Source organism: Pyxicephalus adspersus, chromosome 12 (genome assembly GCF_032062135.1).
Source record: "Pyxicephalus adspersus chromosome 12, UCB_Pads_2.0, whole genome shotgun sequence".
Classification (NCBI taxonomy): domain Eukaryota; kingdom Metazoa; phylum Chordata; class Amphibia; order Anura; family Pyxicephalidae; genus Pyxicephalus; species Pyxicephalus adspersus.
The window spans coordinates 25,666,744-25,672,743 of NC_092869.1; the positions used below are offsets into that span (position 1 = coordinate 25,666,744).

The window sequence follows — 6,000 nt, forward strand, 5'->3', positions numbered from 1 at the left end:
TTTGAAGAACCACACAATGACAACTCCGTAAAAATGTGTTGCAATGCATTTTGGTCAGGCACACAGTAGCAGTTGGCTATGTACCCAAGAGCAGCCAACTGCACAAATTCTCAAACCCTATGCTTGATATATACATATTATTTATTATGACCATCTTTTCTAGTTTGTGGAGTAGCACCCTAGTTAAGTCTTATTGCTACAAGAGAGAGTTGGAAATGTCTTCCATAACCCATCGTCCTCAGACAATTGATTCACCATAAGGGTAAGAGAAGATCAATGCTCCAATAACACATAAATGTATATACATATTTATGTAAGTATATTTTTGGAGAAAAGCTAAAAGTTAGAACCATTTCCAGCTTTTGTTGCTGTTAAAGATTTTCCCTGTTTAGTAAAACCATTCATACCAGGACAAGAAGTGAGAGAAAATTTCTTCAATGGAACCCCTAGCAAGCAGTACAAACATAAAGAGTTTTATTCTTTCCACTCCCAGTCCAAAACTAAATATTGCTTGAACATACTTCATAAATATGCATAAAATTACACAATAATGCCACTAACATCCTGTTTTAAACTGGGGCTGCCTTTCATCATGTACATTATGTATATAATGAACACATTCAAAGCATCCATCAGTTTGAATATCAGCTTTTGAAATCTCGGCATCTGGAAAGAGCTCTTGCGGTGGCAAATAATGTTTGCATTACTCCATAAAAAGCTTTTGTCCTTTAGCAGTACAAGAATAAAAAGCCTCTTGTATGGTTTGTCATTATTTACTGAACATACATTTGTTCTTGGAAAGAAACTGAGCCCAACGACTGCTTCCACTTGACAATATGCTTTGGATCTTTACAACAGATGTTTTTCCAAGTAATGCCTCCTATTTGTGGAATTTCTCTGTGCAGGGAATGAAGGGTGGCATAATAGTTTAGTAATAAGGCAAAAAAAATTGAAACTGTCCTGATTGTTTCTATGTAACTGTAGATGGGAACCGTAATGCCACATATTTTCGTGTAGAATAAAAAACACCTAGCATGGATCTGATTGGCTAACTATAAACAGCTGCGTGAAAGCAATGGTAAATGATTTCAAAACAAATCCCACAGACTCTAGCATTCCTCCACAAGTTAACCCATCTGTGTACTCTTTCAGAACTCCACGATATTGCAAATTGGAGATTTTTATTTATAAAGAGAATGTATAGTGTATTTTCATCGGGCCCATATTGCATTACTGCAGCATAACATTTGATGTGACTTTTACATTTTAACAAGCTTGTTCCTCCATATTTTGTTATTTGATGCCATATAAACAGTTTGCAAATTGTCCATTGGAGACAAGTCACCTGTTTGCTATCACTTTTCTTCCAATTTAGCCAACTCACAGACTTGTGTGAAGGTGCAGTAAAGCGCAACCTTTGTGTAGCAAAGGACCCGCGTATATATTGATCAAATTTGACTGCTCCCATGTACATATAGGGCCTAATTTATTAAGGCTTTCTTTGACAGGAGAAAATAGACTAACATGGGAGAACCTGGGTGATCCAGCAAACTCATGTGACAGATTGACAACCCAGAGACAGGAAGAGAGGGTTATTATAACAGAACAAGAAATGCCTAGGCAAGGACAATACCCAGGATAGGTATTTAATTTACAAAATCTGCCGATTGAAACATATTCAAAATTATTTTTGAAATTACATGTTAAAGCTTGGAATATATTGTAGTGACTGGTTAATTATTTGTTGCCATAAACTAAACTTTTTAGGATCCATAGAGGCCATATGCTGCATCAGATGACTATAACAAGTGTGTGACTGTCAGTATGTGGCCTTGATTACATTGCTGAATGATGCCATGTACAAATATAGAGGAATTAAGGTGCTTTATTTCATAGTGAATGTTTAGTATGACACTTTTTGTAAGAAGACCTGATCTGGTCATGTGATGTTTGTAACATTCTGACACTTCTCGGGTCACGCTGTATCACAGGTTGTATGGGAGCAGATTAGACGTTGGACTCTATTCGCAGCAGAGTTCCCCAGCAGGGGGGCAGACAGCCTGGCAAGAGGAGGTGTAACAGCTTGAAAACTGAACTAGTAACCCAATCCTAAACCAAGCGCCTGTGTCTGGATACTTCTCCGTCACCGGATAGGGCCACACAAAACCACACAGGCCCATTAACTTAATAATGTATTTACTCTGCTTAGTGCAAATTCGACTTCAGTTAACCCTGCCAGGGCCAGACCTTCAGTTAACTCTGCCAGACCTAAAGCATGCTTGTATATCATAAATATATTATACCATGCAATGTGAATTTATCTACTGCACCTAACTATAGTCATTGTCATGGGAGTCTTTAGTAAATGATCACAATCTGGAAATATTATTTATATTGTATGAATGGCAGGAGCAGAGTATTTTATTAATACTAACTAACACATTTTTGCTCCTCTTAACACCTTTGTGTATTGTTTTCCATATTAGCATGCAGATCAAGCTGTCCAGCCAAAGCCACAGTTACAGAGATAAAGGAAAGTACATGGGGCTTCAATGCACACGTGTATGGAGAGAAGAATCTAACGCACAGATGGGTACCATCTGTGCATAAAAAGGTTCCCTTTTCTTTAGCATGTTGTGGTTTGTTAGCAGCCCATTAAAGATCAATAGGCTGCCTTGAGCAATGTCTATTAAAGTATAAAATACTGCGTGTTAACATGCACCACATAACGCACGAAAGCCAAGTCAATGGGTGCCTTATGTTGTGACCCAATCCTTGTCACATGTCAGGTTAGTCTGCAATTTTATGCCTAAAGATGAACCTTTCCGTCCTGCATAGTAGTTAAAGCTCCTGTATTGAACTAACTTACTCTTTGCTTATTTCATTGTGCACATTGTAAGGTTCCCACAATATACAATAAAACCTGCAGCAAGTCGGATAGAGGCCACCTGATGTTCGGAGCATCCAGCATCATATAGTTCTCCGACCAAATGTCCTTGCCCCACCACTTTCATTCATTGGATCTCAGTTATTTTAATCAAGAAAGCTAAGTATCACATCATGGTGCCTCATGGTTTTACCAAAATGTCCTTTTTTCAGAAAGCAAAAATATTTAATGTGTACTTTTCAATATTTTTACAGTTGCAGCTTTCATTAAAATAATTCCCGGTGATCCTACCCTTATTTTGACACTTCCTATTATACTGTATAGTGACAAAACCTTGTCACCAAATGTTCTTCTGCATTTAACCTTTTGACATGAGTTCCTTATGGAGACTACAAATGGGCATTTCATATAAACAATACAGGGGCATTGTCCAATGTTGTCACCATAAAGACACTTGCCTCGAGAAATGCCATGCAGCCAATAATGTAGTTCATATAAGCATGAAATAGATTCAAGGAAACTGCCTTAGATCTGCAGCACTGACATGAAACAAGGGATGAAAAAAGTATTATTTTATCTAAACACCATGGCAATGCTATAGTAAGCTAATGTCGTTCAGCTTTGACACAGAGAAACGCTGCAGGGAGGATTGGGGAGGGGGGTGAAAGCTTTCAATAAATAGCTGACATTGCATTATTGTCCATAAAAGGTTTATGGATCCCCAAGAAGTTTTGGTATGGAAGAGGAGGTATTGGAACCAAATAAACTCTCCATCCCCCTTTCCAACACACTCATAGACAAAGTACATGGAGTAATTTTGTGCATTCATATTTCTGTTAGAATGCAAATAATCAGGGGGTGTTTATGGGACCTGGGATGTTCAGATGAAAGCAGGTGGGTAGCATGGAGCTTAGGAACTCAGAGACCTGGAAATAAAAGTAATAGATAGCCTAGCAAGGAAGTACACGGAATACCTATGCAATTTCATAGACACTGAATGTGTAATAATTGCTGGAGCTCTTCTTTAAATGAACAAAATACAATGAAAGACAAAAACAAATTCTTGCTTTGTATTTTCAAATATATGGTATCCAAAGACTGGCCAAAATGTCTGGCTTTTTTCCACTTTCAAAGTGTGATATTTGGCAAAACTATGGCTAATGACATATTCAAGTTTGCAGCCAGATCTCAGATCTCATTTTTATAAGACCTCATTTGTATGCTGTGTTTTGCTTGGCATTGCGATGACTGCTTTGTGTGCTCTCCTGCTGGTTGGCCCTATGTCTGCTGACACGCCTGTGTGATAATACCGCAGCCCAATTAGACTGTAAAATTACCCTGGATGGAATTCCCTAATGATTGCACAGCCATAACAACCTTCCTATACTGTAATAGCACATTCATATATATGCGGGACCATGTCTTGTGCATGTGTAGACACACCTATCCAAGAGTCACCCACCAAAATGTTATATATATATATATATATATATATATATATATATATATATATATACATACACATACACACATGGCCTCCAGTAGGGATATTTCACCTAGCTTAGTAAAAAAAGATGATGTACTGTTGACTTCAACCATCCAATCATTTGCAAGTAAACATCCCATTATTTTAGATTCTTATATTCTTTGCCAAAACAACTATGACCACATTTGAATTGTTATATGAATTATCTTCTGCAAAGGAACATTTAGTCTGGTATCCAAGCCTCAATGTTCTCTGATCACAAAGGGTGTTAACAAGTGTTGGTGTTCGAAATTCAAGTTGTCCTTATATTAAACCCCGATTATGGCTGTTCCAATTCGGATGGACCCGACCCGAAAAACACGGGATTCGACTTTGCAAATTCGTGTGTAAAAAAATGTGTTAAAAAAAGAGGCTTTAATGTTAAAGTAAATTATTGAATGTGTGTGATTTGTGTAACTAACTTTTATTTTTCTACAGGTTATCCCACAATGACAGGATGATTCTGATGGCTGCACATTCGTGGGAATCCTCCTGTCAGTGTGGGATCCCCAGGCACTAGAGGTTAAACGAGGACAAGTCTCCCCATTCATCACCTCCAGTGCTCTGTGATTGGCTGAGGAAAGGTAAACCCTGATGACAGATCAAGCGTTATGCGTTAGGATTTTCCTTTCCGCAGCCAATCACAGAGCACTAGAGGTGAATGACTGGGGAGACTTGTCCCCATTTAGCCTCTAGTGCCCGGGTATCCCGTGGGACTCCTGTGTTCTTGGATAGAGAATCTCTATCCAAGAACACATACTATAGTTATGCTAGGGCTGCAAGAGCAATCAGGGGAGAGGAGCTGTCAACTCTGCTCCCCCGATTGCTGTTTCCACCCTCTAGTATGTGTTCCTGGATAGAATTTCTCTTGATCGAATTGCTGTCAAATCGAATAGTAATATATGCGACCAACACTAGTGTTAACATTTTAAAAAATGCATCATATAAAGGTATTGTATATATTTATACATACTGTACTATTATACATATATTAAAGTATATACTTTAATATAACAAGAAAAAAACTAAACAACTAAATTTAATATTGTACATGACTATTATTATGTATATTCCTACATACAAGATGGAAGAAAGAAGAAAACTGGGGTTTTCTATTCAGCAAATCAATTTGTGTTGTACACCAATTGTAGAGTATAATACACAAAATTTCAACATCGAACATTAAATAGCATGAGATGTATGCCATAGACTATACAGGGATTTCCCTTTGGTTCAAACAAAACCATGAAACATACATCTCTTACTCAACGCGTTTCGTCTACTGGCTTTTTCAGGGGTATGTTGAGAACGTAATGTGTTTGTGGGTTTACTGTGATGTATATTTGATTAAATATAATTTTATATTCATATTTAAACAAGGTCTACCATTATTGTCTTTCTCAAATTGTATTCAGTTTATTGGGATTTGACCCACCATCTAAGAATTATGTATACATTTAATGTTGAATTTTGTATATTATACGCCACTCAAACATGTTTTTGGTGTACAATACAATTTGATTTTCTAAATAGAAAACCCCAGTTCTCTTCTTTTTATCTTCTTGTATTCATGCATATTTTAGTGGGG

General features: G+C 37.3%; 1 protein-coding gene across 1 annotated transcript in view; it reads right to left on the reverse strand.

The window, feature by feature from the left end:
- Positions 1-6,000, reverse strand: part of SPTBN5 (spectrin beta, non-erythrocytic 5) — a 135,743-nt gene that overhangs the window by 42,343 nt on the left and 87,400 nt on the right. The gene's annotated exons all lie outside the window — the stretch shown is intronic.